At 33.2% G+C, this 16,753-nt stretch overlaps 2 pseudogenes; both read right to left on the reverse strand.

Annotated features, from left to right (window-relative positions):
- Window positions 1–1,062: 1,062 nt before the first annotated feature.
- LOC120175822 lies at window positions 1,063–6,980 on the reverse strand (annotated as a pseudogene).
- A 123-nt stretch (window positions 6,981–7,103) lies between these two features.
- Window positions 7,104–14,203, reverse strand: LOC120175828 (annotated as a pseudogene).
- Window positions 14,204–16,753: the final 2,550 nt, after the last annotated feature.

A 16,753-nucleotide genomic window follows, 5' to 3' on the forward strand; every position in this document is an offset into this window, starting at 1 on the left:
AAAACAAGAGACAACCATTTTTTTTATGGTAGGTCTAACACCAATCGTTGGAATATTTATATCCTAAAAGAAAGGTTAAAAGGGGATTCTCTCTTTTTATCTGTTCTCTCACTTAAACCTATAGTGTTCATCTTCTTCTACCACTATTCTCTCAACTCACGCGAATTAATCCTGATTCACGATGAAATTTTCATTAATTGAGATTTTTTTTTCCAAATCAAAAGAGGTGAATTGTCAACAGTCGAGATAAACTTATTTTTATTAACAAACTAGATGGAGAATAAATGGATTGTGCTGGCCGTCGATAGTTCTTTTATGATTTGGAAGGAGAATCGTGGCCAGTGCAAAGACTATTGTTAATGGATGATTTTTTGGCAAAAGTGGTTGAATAATGCAATGGGGAAAAAATCTTCACATAGTGTAGTTGAACAATTATTTGCTTAAGTAGGATGATTGCTATAGTGACCTCCATAGGTCTCCAGGAGCACACGACGACCTACCTAGCGTGCATGGGCCATGCATGCGAGAGAAGAGCTGCAACAACGAGAGAAGAGAAAAGAGTTGCTGCAATAGAAGAGGCTTTGTCGCAAGGAACACTTGGCGATCTATGGAGTACTTGACAACCAATGAGGTTATTATAGCAAATACCCCGTTCAAAAAATAATTTTGTTAGAGTCCTATAGGAGGATTTTTTTTTTCTAACGCCCTGCATGGGCGAGGAAGCCTGATTTTTTTATAGAAGTTGAAAGGAGAAAGATAGCGGAGAAAAAAGACGAATAATCTAGATTATAGTTAGAGAGAGAAAATGAGATCTCCTTTTTGACTTTTTTTTCAACTATAATTATTTCGACTGTAGGTCGATTGATATCAGACTTATGACGATGGTCGTTTGTTGATTAGTATAATTACAATTATCAGAGCATATTGACTATGATAAATCAAGGTTATCACAAGTTTAATCGCAAGCGAATATACTATTTTCAGAAGATTTCTCCAAAAGATATCATATCTCCGTAAACAAGTAGCCAATAAACTAAACGTAGAAGGGTTCAGGTACATTACCGTAGACCAGATAATATTGCCGACATCACGATCCAAAGCCCATGCAAATCCACTTTTCTGCACTGCAACAACGATGTCTCTCTCAGTTCCATTCACGTCTATGCTTAGCATCATCGGTGCTTCGCTAAAATCAGCATCAGGAACCGAAAGGTTATTACAGGCAAAAAACCAAACATCAAAGCCCCCAAGCTGATGGAACCACTTGATGTTTCCAGTGTCCAGATCAAGGGCCAGGAATGAATCTGAATGATTATCAGGCTCGATACATTCATCCGAATGCGTAGGAGGAACTTGGGTTTGATTGTTTTGTCTCTCTTAGCAATCGGTTATGTTTTGGGGAGCCGAGTAGAGGTTCCCGGTGGCAATGTAGACAAGGTTCCTCGCGGCATCGATCGGAGGGCTGCTGCCCCAGATGGCAGCTCCGGCATATTCGCCGCGGTTGCCGAAGTTGTCGGGTAACATGAAGGTTTGCCACAAGATTTTTCCGGTGTTTGCGTTTAGTTTGACGAAGCTTCCTCTAAAGATGCAGCATTGTTCAACGCTTAGGTCTTCTTCTTTGTGAAGATGTGCCCACTGCCCACGTAAAAATTCCTTGGTTTAAAACAAATGAACGAGATATTAATATACTAGGGTTTATTACAAATTCATATACGTCGACATGGTTGATTTTGATCCCAAACTATAAGAATGAATTTGCCATCCAAAAGCTGCATTTTATATAGATTTTATTGTATTCTTATATTCATGTATATTAATATTTTTTTTCTATTTTTTTATATGTCATAACTCATACTTGTTGTACCTCTTCTAAATTTCCTCCATACTTAAAAGACCTTTGGAAGATTCAAAAACATCTTCTAATCTTTAATCTCTTTTACATTCCAGATATTTCGAAAAACTTCAAAATAACATCTTCGGACAAAAAATTTTAAATACTTAATATTGGAAAGTTACGACATTTTGATATGACTTTTGACAGATCATATGGCACACACGTGTTAATAACATAAAATTTTTGGTTTTAAGTATGCACAAATAAGATTTTAAGGTGAGCACAACCAATAAAGTGAGTAATTAATCGAGAGAATTCAAATTTTTAGGGTAGACTCTCTGCACTACTATTAGTTGACCAGATCTACTTAATCTATTAACTAACGGATAGTTATAATAACTTTATATCTTGCTAATCGCAATCAAGAGTTGCTATAATGTTTCTCGACTAAGATTATGAGAAGAGAAATCCATTATTCTCTTTTAATCCCTCTCTATCACCTTAAGAAGACAAAAGACCTAAATATTAGTCAACAACTAATCTCTGGATGTTCTAATTCATCTAAATAAAAAAAGTGTAATCTATTAATAATTATTCACCTCTTATCTATATCGTGCTTAGCTTACCGAATCCAAAAACAAGAATTTTTCGTAAAATTTGAATTGAAAACATTAAATAAAGAATTAAGTTTAAATTGACTAACCCCTTGTAGTAAGTCCCTGACATGGTGAATCACCCAGCAGGGTTATCATCAAGCAGGGTGGACCAAACAAGGTCCCCATTGGATTGCTTCACCGCAACAACAACAGCCGGTCCACTGAACCCAACGATGAGCAAATCATCAGCAATGGTGGGCGTTGTTCTTGAAGCCGTGACATTGACATTGACATTGAATATAACTCCGGTCGGGTTAATGCCGGTCAACTGCTGCAAATTCCGTTTCCAAATAAGAGATCCGTCGGATTCTTTCACGGCGTAAAGGTATCCATCCCAACTTGGGAAATAAACTGCTCCGTCGAACACCAATAGTGTCGCCGTGATGTCTCTTCCGGCATCGAATTTCCATTTCAATCTAAGCTTCGAAACTGTTTCGGGGCTTATCTTTCTTTCCCTGTCGGCGTATCTCCGGCTCAGTATGTTCCCACCATGGCTTAACCAATCCTACTTAAACGGATTCAAGATCTAATCGAGGTAAGATAACATATATATATATATAAATGATTACATGGATTAACGTAGAATTATACGTCAAGAGTAAACTTTACAAGTTATATTAGAAATAATATAATAATAAAAAATTGATTAGATAGTCATTTTGATTAGTATTTATTTCTAATATTTTGGTTCTAACATTTCATTTTGAGATAAAATAGTTTACTATGTAGATGAAAATCATTAATCAACATCACTCCGAATTAGTGTCTTTTTGCCCTTAAAATAAACATTCGGGACCAAAATACTCCAAAAAGATAGAATAAGCGTTAAAGTGACTATGAGTCAAATCTTAGGGCATTTTGTACTAAAAAAAATGTTGGGTGTCAAAATACTCTAAAAAATTAGGGGTCGAAATGTTTATTCAGTCAAATGTTAGACATTTTTTGATATTATGCTATTAAAAAATTAGGGGTGAAAAATTACAAAATTTCAAGGATACAAGATTAAATCATCAATAAAAAGAATTAATTGTATCGCGTGTCCCCAAAATATGCCCCTCATTTTAAATTAGTTGTTTCGATTTCATCCTTAAACTATGTCTATCATTTTAAATTAGTCTTTAAACTTTTGAATATTTCAATCTCATCCCTAAACTATGACCTTCATTCTAAATTGGTCCCCAACTTTTTGAACATTCCATTTCCCCCCAACAATATGTATATACTATATACTAATCACATCCCTTGTTAATAAAATCACTAGGCCAAGTTATATTATTATATGTTTTAAAAAATAAAATTTAGGTTGAAATATGGTTGAAAGTAATTACGTATTTGGATGAATTTTGGGATGAAATTAGAATATTCAAAAGTTTGGGGACCAATTTAGAAAGAGTGTCATTTTTAGGGATGCAATTAGAAGGGTCAAAAGTTTAAGGATTAATTTAGAATAAAAGTCATAGTTTGAGGATGAAATCGGAATATTCAAAAGTTGAAGGGCCAATTTAAAATGAAGGTTATAATTTGAGGATATATAATGCAGTTAACTCATAAACGATAAAAAATATCTAGATTATATAAGAATTTTTTTTTTAAAGGAATACGACTGTATCCTCCCGTACTCCCTCAATCCATCTCTGTATGCTTATATCTATGCAAAGATGAGATTTTCGGACTTACATTTGAATCTGCGTAGAAACCAGCAAAGAGAGAAGGCATAGTAAGAGAACCAACTCCATTGAAGTTGAATCAGCATCCAAAATTTTGAACCTGTAAGATTACTTATAGTACAATAATATGAAACTAGAGGGGATTTATGCACTGATATCATGATGTTAGCTACCAAGACTTTCATTTATTTTTTATTTATATATTAAAAAAATCAAATTTTGACTTTACAATATGTTGCAAATCTTATCATAAGATCCAACTATATATATATATATATATATATCCACATGGAGCATTCTATGGATCAGTTTTAAGATTGACATAAAGGGAACAAGTCATTTCTTGCAAACTAAGAAATCAACATGTTTGTCTAGGGTTTGATGGGCTCGGGTCGAGTTTTTTTTGTTCGACTTTAAGGAATTTATCGATAATATTGAACCTAATTTAACTTGACTTACGAGTGTATTCGGTTTGATTTAGTCTTTTAGTTAAAGATTAACCAAAGAACATTGTAGGGTTTCTTACGAGTGTGTTTGGCTCGATTCAGTCTGATTTTTTAATTTTTAATTGTTCATCATTTTCTAAACTCAACATCCAAAGAAAATAGACTTCAAGCTTAAACTGAATGCACACACACAGGTTTAAGTTCACAAAAATAATATTACTCTATTACTTTTAAAATCTTATTTATTTAAGTTTGTTGTTTAACGAATTCTAAAAAGATGATTTGCATCATTATCCGATTCTTTCTTTAAATCTAGTTTGATTTGAAACAAACAATTTTCATATGAAAAATCAAAATCGAAACGATCTATAAAGTCAAATGCATAAATTGAATCGTAAATTAAAAAACTTGAATCGAATTAAATTACATAATTCGATTAGAATAGATTATTTTTGTTCAACCCTAATTTGTCTAGATCCACGTAATAAAACGGAATATATGTTTAATCTCATTCAAATGTATGTAAACTAGACATGAGCTAAACATTTTCAATAAATTAAAAACAAATGAAATGTTAGATAGTATATAACTAACATGATACATCAATGCACAAATAACATTTACGTATGATACGTTAAGATCGAGAAGATCATTATTTTCCGATGACAGAAAATATTTTTATTTACATTGAGTAACATAATAATTAATTATCGGAGTGCTCAACGGGTGTGCATCATGAATGTACGATCGATCATCTTAGCATTTTTTTTTTTATAATTCCGTTTGGTGCACAAAGATTCCTTTCCTTAGGTGCACAAGAATTCTTCTTTTTTGGTGCTCAATATGTAACCCAAGATAAAATTTTATTACTCTAAGATATTTCATTCTAAATCCTTTTTAAGTACTTTATCGTTATAAAGATATTTTCAAAAGTTCTAATGATATATAAATCATCAACATACATAATAATTGTTGAAAATCCTGACCCGAAATTCTTTATTAAAATACATGAATAAATAGAATCATTTTTTTGAATTAATCACTGGTATCCGATCTATTGATCGACTAATCCAGATCGGATACTGTAAAGGCGAGGACGACCCCCCTAACCCAGTTTGCTCCATTCGTAAACACCAGGATTTGAATCTATGATCTTGCTTAAGGGACCTAGTGCCTCATTCTACTAGACTAACTGGTTGTTGGTAGAATCATTTTTATATGCGTACTCTCTGAGACAATTAAGTTTAATGTATCTGGATTGTTTCAATTCATGAAAGGATCTATTTAATTTTATTGAATTATGTTCATAATAACCTAAACTAAATGTTTTTAGTGGTCTAAATATTTTCAAAGTTTTGTGTAAATATCATTATCGAGTACGCCATATAAATAGGCATTAACTACCTATATTACACGAAAAGTAAGTCTTTCTTTTATTATTTTTTTTTTGGATTAATTAAAGATTTAAAAATTATTACAATCACCATATGAGATTCTGCCTTTTGCATAATCAATATCGATTCGTTATGAGAAATTTCATGCGATCAAGTATGCTTTGTATCTCATAAATTGATACAAGCATAATCAGTATGCTTTGTATCAATTGAACAGGTAGTTATAGGTTGGTACCAAGGATACACGTTTATCTAGTTGATATATCGATTAACACCGTAAAATATCTAAATGATTTTTTAGAAGGGTGTTCAGTCTCACATATATCAGTATGAATCCATTCCAGAAAAAATGGTAGATTCATAATTTATCTTAAATGATGGTCGAATAATTAATTTGTCTTGAGAACAAGCATCGCGTGAAAAATTTTTAATTTGAAGTTTTTAATGGCGATATGAATTGTCAATAATTTTTAATTTGAAGTCTTTTAGCCATTTAACAGCTCCATTTGCAGTCGACCTGCAAACTATCGCTTTTTTTACGACTGTAAAAGCATAAAACCGGAAACTAACAAAGAAACTCTAATGAAAAAGACAATGGAAATGCAAATATCGACCTAGAGAGATCTGCTGTGAATGACATATCAAAGAAACAGTTGAAATCTGGCTTCATAATTCCAGATTGTGCAATTCTAAAACGACTGCGGCGGTACAGTTTCATACCCCGTGCATCAAACTCGAAAATTCCACACTCCAAGCCAAAAATAAATATCATCGTAAGTTTCTCTTTACAGCATCTAATATATATATATATATATATGGAGTCGTACATGCATGAAGAAATACGAGCCTGTGAGAATGTGCATGCACACAGCGAGTAAGAGAGATTACCCGGCAAAACTTTTATCTGCTGTTACTTCAGTTTTCTCTGCACCGGCACCAACCTTACTGCCGGCAGCTTTGGCTGCACGAGTAAATATGTACATTAAATTCATGTAATCCAAACAATAAACAACTAATATCTATGATTACCACAGCATTAATCTTGCGGAATGTAAGAGAAAGAAGACAACTTTATACATACAATCCAGACTGACAGTGGTATTAATTAAATTCGGAAAGCTTATGCTATACGACAGTGCGTAAGACTTCCACGCTAACAACTAAATAGTCTTCTGCACTAGGCAAAAGCCATTGCTTACTCGAAGGCTGAGTCCTGGGGTGAGTTCGAGAGCGACTGCCGCTTGAATTGCTCAGAGAGGCAAGTTCTTCAAGCAATTCCTGTTCTGTGGATCTGCAAATATAAGAAAAAAATCAGCATGTGGTTACTGGAAATACCTAATTTAGATAAATTCAAGCCGTTGAGGGAACAAATTAGTCAACAATTGGCCTGTCCAGACCAGATCATTAGAATATACTGCTGTAACTATTGATCAATTTTCACAAAACGCATGATATAGATTACCATTTTACAGTTTCTGGTAAAACGCCATAACTAATTTAATCAAATTTTCAGATATCCCATCATGAACTATTTTTATGCAACTCTTTAACAAGATTCAAAATCAAGAAGTGCAATTAACAAAAATCCTAATATAGCATTCTCAACTCCAATTGGGCCATTAAAAAGAATGTGTTCTTTCCATCTAGCACTAAGACCTAATTTCCCACCATAAAATAGGTCAACATGGACTTTTGCAATTTCACAACATCATAAACTAGACCACTATATTTTCGATTCTGTTGACTTCTGGACAAAAGTAAATGAGTGGTTTTTGGACAAATATGGTCCTAATGGAATAACTAGAAAAAATCACAATTATATGTTTAATTCACAACAAAGTTTGGCTAATCCTATTTCCACATAATTAAATAATAAGAAAATTAATACTGTACCTAATTCTATTCGGTATGTAACTTTGATTGTGAAAAAATGATCTCCACGTATAGATGGTTTGTTCAGCTTTGGTGCGCCTTTTCTTGTAAGGACTAATACATCCCCTGGTTGAGTCCCAGGCGGGATCTGTAGGTCTGTTACCCCTTCCACTGTTTTCACCTGTTTTAGTGAAAAGGAGTCAAATATTTGATACAAATATGTTCTCAGGCTCTTCTTCTTAAAGTACCCAACACCCGCATCAAAAGCATATTTGAACAAGAGTATAGGGATATGGTCCTCCAAGAATTCTCCAAATACATGAAAATCTTGGGGAAAAAATTGAACATATCTGTGCTGGACATATGGTCCAACACTCGCATGTCCGAGTAACATAGTAACGAAGAAAAGTGGTGACGGGGAAATACGAATATAGCTGCCACCAACATAAATATTTATATCATGTTAACAAACCAAAACTTAGCAGATATAGCTAAGGAAACTGAAAACTCTTCTTAGGTGTGCAGAGCAAGGATAAGATTTCTCAAGAAGAGTCTTTTTGGCATAATGTGATATGCATCTCTACGATTGAAGTTATTCCAGGTTATGGCAACTTGAGAACATGCTTTTGTAAGGTAATGTATAACGGATAAGAATAGGGTTGCACAGTAAACTATTGGAAAATAAAACATTGAAAACAATCTTCAACCAAATAAGAACCAAACAATGAAAGAGAAACTCTGCACATTCGTGTTTACCATATGCAAAATTACTCTCCAAAACCGTGCATGAATAAAGAAAAATGCATGCTTTTTCACACAACTTTCTCCATTTAATTTATAAGAATGGATATGAAAATTAAAGCGTCAATAATTAATTGAATGAATATATATGACGATATAGAGAAAAGTGAACTACCTTGATCACAGACCCCAGTATGGCATCAAGGTAACTAATGGACACCATTGAGGAAAGATTTATACCATCTCTTTGAATTCCTGGGATCTCTTGAACATCTAGATATACATAAAGATCCCCTGGAAGACCCCTGCAAAAACCAGAAAGCTTATTATATTCAACAAGAGAAATAGGCAACAGAATTTAAAAAAAAAAATCAAACAGCGCTAGTTGAGAACAAAAGGGAAGAACATAAAGTGGAATGGTTAAAAAGGACAATGAACAACATTTCAGCGGCAATACTTCAATGAAAACATATATGTGTGTCTGTCTCCGTCCATCCGTATGAATAAAAGCAGTGAAATCATAGTACAGTTGCAAGAAGTTAAGCTCAATCCAACATGGTCAAGGAATTCGAGAAATTGAAAATCAGTATCATCATAACTTAAGGCAAACTTCACAACTGTTGACTTGACAAGACTGGAAATGCACTCATTGAGATTCAATATAAGTTTTGGTTCGCATTTTAACTTCATCTAGGTATCCACTAAACTAATGTTTACCCTTTAAATGTCCAAAACAAATATAAATCTGTATCTGCCAAGAAACCTATGGGCAACTTTCATATCAGCTCACTATGTCTGACATAAATGAGCTTATATATATCCAATACTATAGTTTAAAGGAAGAACCTATCTAGTATGATCGGGGGGAAATGCAAGTTCAGAATGAAATCAGCTTTTAATAACAGAAGACATCATCAAGGTTAGAGACACGATAAAAGGTCCATCTACATACCCTTTTGGTCCAGCATCACCCTCCCCTGCAACTCTGAGGATACTGCCTGCACTAAATCCAGGAGGAACCTTGACTTTGATAGTTTTCTTTACGCTTATACATCCTTTACCAGAGCATTTCCGACAGTTTTTAGAAATAATTTCACCATCCCCTCCACAGTTTGGACAAACAGAAACCTAACGTGTTGCAATGGAGAAGCTATATAAGAAACATCTTATATAAAATCATCACATAGGTTCTAAGCAGAAATCAAGGTTGGAACCACAAACTGTGAAAAAATTTAAAATTTCATCAAATCTTTATATTTAAACATGATTGCTTTCTAATCTAAAAGCCACATCATCAAACCCTTCCTACTTCCAATACAGATATTAGTAATGTTCAATGCCTCCTTTGATATTCTGTTCTGTACACAGAACAGAACAAAGTCTTGGGTGTTACTTCCTCTATATTTATTGAGTCAAATCCAACATTCGGAATCAATAATAAAACTACAATTTAAATGGCTGTAATACATTACATGACAGCATCGTCAGTTTTCTACTTAGGTAGACAAAAATCCCTCCGTAGATGTGCCTACATGACTCTCGGTATTTCCGAGCAGTAAGGCAGTACACATTTCTTTTGTACAAAACTGATCTTTGGGGTCAAACAGATACAGCTCCACTGACCTTGTGGAGATAGTGGAAGACCAAGTCCAACTTTCTCAACTACTTGACCTACATGATTCCCATTATATACATGATGCTAAAGAGGAGTTGCAAACCTTACCTTAACAACCTGCATATCCTCGATGTTTCCACAATTTCAGTTCAGCCATATTATCCATTATCCTCTATTTTATAGGAATTTAGTTTTGTTTTCAGCAAATAATAGTCCAGGCTATTTGTTATAAATATCCTAGGAGTTGTTTTTAGTTTCAGTTGTGAATTTTATAATGTGAATTTCGAGATTATTAATTGTAATTGTGTCAAGCTTCTTACACTGCTACATCTAACAAATATTCCTATTTTGTTCTTTATTTTTTTCCATTTTCAAAAATAAATTATGCTCCTAATACAAACTCTCCTTTTGACTTCTTTTTTTACACAATAGGGTTTTTGATTTGTTAGCATATAATGTAACCAACTCAAGAACCAGTGAACCGATCCCACCTTTCGATCATCCAGGTAACCAACCTCAATTTCACCATTGGCTACAATAAATGTATATCAAGTACATAGTAGGTCATTCCTACAATTAAATAGAATGCCTAGTACCACCAAGGTCCTGATCCTAAAGGCAGTTAGACACTTAAAACATAAAAAAGGCCACATCAAGAAATGATCAGTTCATTAGGCAAGAAAAATTCCAATTACCTGTGAAAACATGCCAAAGGGTGTCTGCTCAGTCCTCATAACTTGACCCCTTCCACCACAAGTTGAGAATATCCTCATTTTTTATGCTCCAGTTCTAAGACAAACTTCACATGTTTCTAAATGGGAAAGCTCAAATTCCATTTCAGCTCCAAAAATAGCCTCCGAAAATTCTAAAGTAATGTTGTAACTGAAAAATATTGGAATTATCAGAAAAATACTGATAATAAAAGCCTTTGAACAAAGATGCATAGATGCATACAAAAAAAACATATAGAACTTGCACACAAAAAAAATCTTGATTAACATTATTAGCAAGGGTTTATCTAACATAAACGATATTTCTTCATAACAAAACTTGCAAGACATATTTGAAGCTTATCAAAAAGAGCACTTAGGCAAGTGATATATGATATGATGGAAAGGGATTTAATTAGATATTGTAGGTTTGACTTGTAGTATTCTTTCTACTATGAAGAAAAATGGAAAGTGCAGAGAGAAGCATGTTTGAGCATAAAATGAAAACAATGATTAAAAACTCAAAATATTGGAAAATGGCGTGATTAAACAAGGTGAATAATGAAGTACCAGTAAAAATCATTAAAACACCCAATAAAGATCTCAACTTACCGTATATCATCACCTTTACTAAATGTACTTCGACGGCTTGTTCTGAATCCGGCTTGATCCATGCCAGGAAAACCACCCATACTTGATCCAAAGAATGTTTCATATAGATCAAAGGGATTAGTCTGCAGGAGAAGAAAAATAATTCTCGAGTGGTACTTGGACAGACAGATGTCTAGTCACTGGTGCTGCATAGGCTAATTGCATGCTAGTTCATAGAGCATCAACCACGCATTTTATAACATCTCCCGAAAAGATGGTGCACAACTGTTTCATTTCTTGTCTAACGTGAAACGATCAAAGCCTTCATCTCCATAAGGGGGGAGAACCCCCGAACTATGCAACAAAAGAAAGTCATTGCCTAAAGGTAGAGACAAATCACAAATTGGCAAGTGAAAAGGTAATACTGACTCAGACAGGCAATCTCACAAAAAATGACTAACAATGATCAGGTGAATTCCATATTCAAAGTAACATTATCGGGGATTTAAATTGTTTTTTCGGTTGCGTTGCATTTATCGCTATTGCGGACATAGTAGACGCTATTGCGATGATTGTGGATATCGCGGTCATGCAATAACGGTTTCAGACGACACCGCTACCGCTATATAGCGGGCACTATTACGGTAACAAACCGCTATTTAAATCCCTTACACTCAGGCAACCCAATATTTAGAAATAAACAACCGAAATATATATTTAAATGAAGAAACTATCATGGTAAAGTATGCCTAGACTTCCAAGCATATGCCAGATATCCCTTCCCATTATGATTCCCGATTAAACATACACACACGAGTAACTGCATATCGTATAAGCACTGGACTGTCCTCCTACTGCACTCTTTACTCCAGTTTATCCGTATTGATCATACAATGATCTCCTTTTATCATCTGATAACACCGGACAGTGTTGCACTTCATTGTTCAAAAGACAATATGATGAATGAATTTGAGTATGGTAATGTAAACAAATAAACCTCTAGGAAAGAAAATTCACAGTATTCCCGGTGCCAAAAACTATATCCTTAACACAGAAAGGAATAAATATCTCTATAAAATAACCATGTTAATCAACAGTATAAATATCAAGACCCTTATATGCAGCCAAAGGATAAACAAGAGAAGTTATAACTTAATATTTCAAGGGTGTAACTAAAAATATGAAAGCTGTTACTCACGATCCATTTAATCTAAATGGTCAATGCTAAACAACATGAATGCAACTTGATCTAAATTTTTTTGGTGCATACCTCATATGCAGTACTAATCTCCTTAAACTTTTCAGTTGCTTCTGGCTCCTTATTGACATCAGGATGATACTTCAAAAGAAGATGAGAAGTTACAATGTCAGGATTACAAAGAGAAATGAAACGAAAGTTAAAAAAATAGATAATTCATTATTGTGCAGTGTCAATACAAACTTAGGAGCTTCAGATTTATATGAGAGGACATATACAAATAGAAAAAATGAAGTTAAACTGGCAAACATCTAGGGAGAGCACCAATTTGCCTTCTCAAAGGGTTATTTCCTATAGGGAAGGAAATAGGTTGATTGAATCAAGCCAGATCAGGAAGTTCAAAGCATAATATAGAAAACACCTACTTGTGATAGTGGTGCATGAGGTACAATTAGAATCGTTTAAATTTCTAATCATAGCTCTTCTGCCATTGATATTTTGACTGGCAACAGGTTACATACAAGTGGACTACGAATACTTACAAGAAAGCAAAACATCTAAGACAGTTTTTCCTGGTGCAGACATAGAGGCTTAAGGTTTTCTAGTCATTGATATATAAATTTAGGCCGGCTATCAGCTACAATGAGAAAGACACCAAAGGCAGTCAAATTAAACACAAATAAACTTTCCATGTAAACAATAATGCTGAGCATCTCAATAGAATAACCCATTATATTCAATCAGTCAATGAATGAAGACAAGGTTTGTGTAAAAATGAGGCACTTAAATTAGACCAAAAAACTAAAAATAACATAACCTTATTATTAACATTTTCCTTTTACTACATTCTGTAAGGCCTAAAATCTTCCCACTAAGCATTCACTCATATCCGCGAACTCCAACAGTTAAAACCTGAGCCTTGAGGTCTCGGTTAGATTTTCGGATTCTGCTAGGAAAAATTGCCTCTTTATCATAACTCAAAACCCCAAAAAAAAAAACCCAACATCTTATTGGGCTATCTTTAACTATTTCAACATGAAAACAAGCCAGCAACAAAACCCAGAAAGGAAATGCAAAACAAATAAACAAACTTCCAAAATCTAAGAGGAAAAAAAAACTCTACAATTGAACTGAATGAAGTACCTGACGAGATAATCTACGATAAGCGGCCTTAATTTCTTTACCGGAAGTAGATTTAGGTACTCCAAGAGTGGCATAATAATCCCCAGAAGCAGCCACCACTAGCGTCCCAAAACGGTGAGTACCAGCCCTACTATTATTCAATCCCCAAGAACACGTCGAAGAAGAACAAGGGAAACTCACACAAGCGAACAAGATTGGGAAGTGTTAGAAGGGCGTTCATTTGGGAAACCAAGTGCTGAAGGCAGCACAGATAGAGAAGCAATGGCTGCCATTTATAAAAAAAGAAAAGAAAAGGTTTTTAAGTGGTTTTGAGAAAAGGATGTTGGATAAAATTGATCTCTCTCAACAAGAGAAGAACTTGGGTATAATACCGTTATTCATGTTAGATTGTTGAGCTACAGTTTCACCGGAAACAGCAAAAAGAGAGAAGGAATGGAGACGAGGATATAGCCAGAAAGATTTGTTAACTTTATTTATGTGCATGGACTGAACAAGCACGTTTTGTAATACTGGCCCCCACCATTTTTCTTTCATTTTCATTTTCATTTTGTTCTCTTTCTGCTTACCTGTTTTAAGGATGTGTCAACAATCTCTAGAGTTGACACCTCCCTCTCTCTTTGATAATAAGTTTAGTATTGATTAATAAGACTTAATATAAAATATATGTTTAAACTATATTTTTTGTTAAATGTTTTAAATTAATTTATATGTATAATGTTTTTATCATTATACTTTTTACACTCCTTGATGATGATAACAAACGTTAAAACATATTATTAAATGACACATGTCGTGATCATATAGTTTTCAAATTTTTATTTTTAAAAAATACTTTAAAATTGTTATATTTATAAAAAAAAAACTATTTTTTCTAAAATTATAAAAAAATATCAAATTCCTAAAAATTCTTAAATGCAACCCTAAATTCTAACCATAACCTTATCACCGTTGGCATGGCTATAGTAACCTTCGTCACCCTTGACATCTTTTTTTTCGGTTGTTGTTGCTCTCGCTGTCGGAAGTATCATCGGGTCACTTAGGTATCGTGATTTCTTCATTTAGGGTTTGACTTTGGCATTCTCTTCATTGACTGTTCGATGTGGTTTATGGGTTATGGGTCGTCGTTTTTGGTTGTTCACTGGGTGGAGGTTCAGTCGGTGGCAACAATGGTGATGGGTGTAGACATAAGGATTGGAATAAGGATTTTCAAAGTTTTGAGGTATTTTTAAGATTTGAGAAATATTTGGACATTTTTAAAATATATATAATTTAATTTTTTTAATTTTCAAAATTACCTAAGTACGATATGTGTTATTTAATAACAGAATTAAGTCGATGTTGTAATTGAAGCACCTAAAAATATAAGGATGAGAACGTTAAGTATTTGGATCGATAAAAAAAATTTTAAATACTTAAATAAAAAATATAATTTAGATATTTATTTTATATTATGCATATTAAGAACGAAATTCTTTTTTATTAATCTTTTAAAAAAAAGTTTTTTAAAAAAACACTTTTATGCGGATGTAAAATGATTTTCTGATATATATAATAACCTTTTGTATCAAGCATGGCTATAGTAACCTTCGTCATCACCCTTGACATCTTTTTTGTCGGTTGTTGTTGCTCTCGTTGTCGGAAGTATCGTCGGGTCACTTAGGTATCATCGGGTCACTTAGGTATCGTGATTTCTTTATTTGGGGTTTGACTTTGACATTCTCGTCATTGACTGTTCGATGTGGTTTATGGGTTCTAGGTCGTCGTTTTTGGTTGTTCATCGGGTGGAGGTTCAGTCGGTGGCAACAATGGTGATGGGTGTAGACATAAGGATTGGAATAAGGATTTTCAAAGTTTTGAGGTATTTTTAAGATTTGAGAAATATTTGGACATTTTTAAAATATATATAATTTAATTTTTTTAATTTTCAAAATTACCTAAGTACGATATGTGTTATTTAATAACAGAATTAAGTCGATGTTGTAATTGAAGCACCTAAAAATATAAGGATGAGAACGTTAAGTAGTTGGATCGATAAAAAATAATTTAAATACTTAAATAAAAATTATAATTTAGATATTTATTTTATATTATGCATATTAAGAACGAAATTCTTTTTTATTAATCTTTTTAAAAAAAAAGTTTTTTAAAAAAACACTTTTATGCGGATGTAAAATGATTTTCTGATATATATAATAACATTTTGTATCAAGCATGGCTATAGTAACCTTCGTCACCCTTGACATCTTTTTTGTCGGTTGTTGTTGCTCTCGTTGTCGGAAGTATCGTCGGGTCACTTAGGTATCATCGGGTCACTTAGGTATCGTGATTTCTTCATTTGGGGTTTAACTTTGACATTCTCTTCATTGATTGTTAGATGTGGTTTATGGGTTCTGGGTCGTCGTTTTTGGTTGTTCACCGGGTGGAGGTTCAGTCGGTGGCAACAATGGTGATGGGTGTAGACATAAGGATTGGAATAAGGATTTTCAAAGTTTTGAGGTATTTTTAAGATTTGAGAAATATTTGGACATTTTTAATATATATATAATTTAATTTTTTTAATTTTCAAAATTACCTAAGTACGATATGTGTTATTTAATAACAGAATTAAGTCGATGTTGTAATTGAAGCACCTAAAAATATAAGGATGAGAACATTAAGTATTTGGATCGATAAAAAATAATTTAAATACTTAAATAAAAAATATAATTTAGATATTTATTTTATATTATGCATATTAAGAACGAAATTCTTTTTTATTAATTTTTTTTAAAAAAAAAGTTTTTTTAATAAAACACTTTTATGCGCACGTAAAATGATTTTCTAATATATATAATAACATTTTGTATCAAAATGTATCCTCTAAAACACTTTTTCACAAAAATATTT

This window comes from Hibiscus syriacus, unplaced genomic scaffold (genome assembly GCF_006381635.1).
Source record: "Hibiscus syriacus cultivar Baekdansim isolate YM2019G1 unplaced genomic scaffold, ASM638163v2 tig00112216_pilon, whole genome shotgun sequence".
Taxonomy (NCBI): domain Eukaryota; kingdom Viridiplantae; phylum Streptophyta; class Magnoliopsida; order Malvales; family Malvaceae; genus Hibiscus; species Hibiscus syriacus.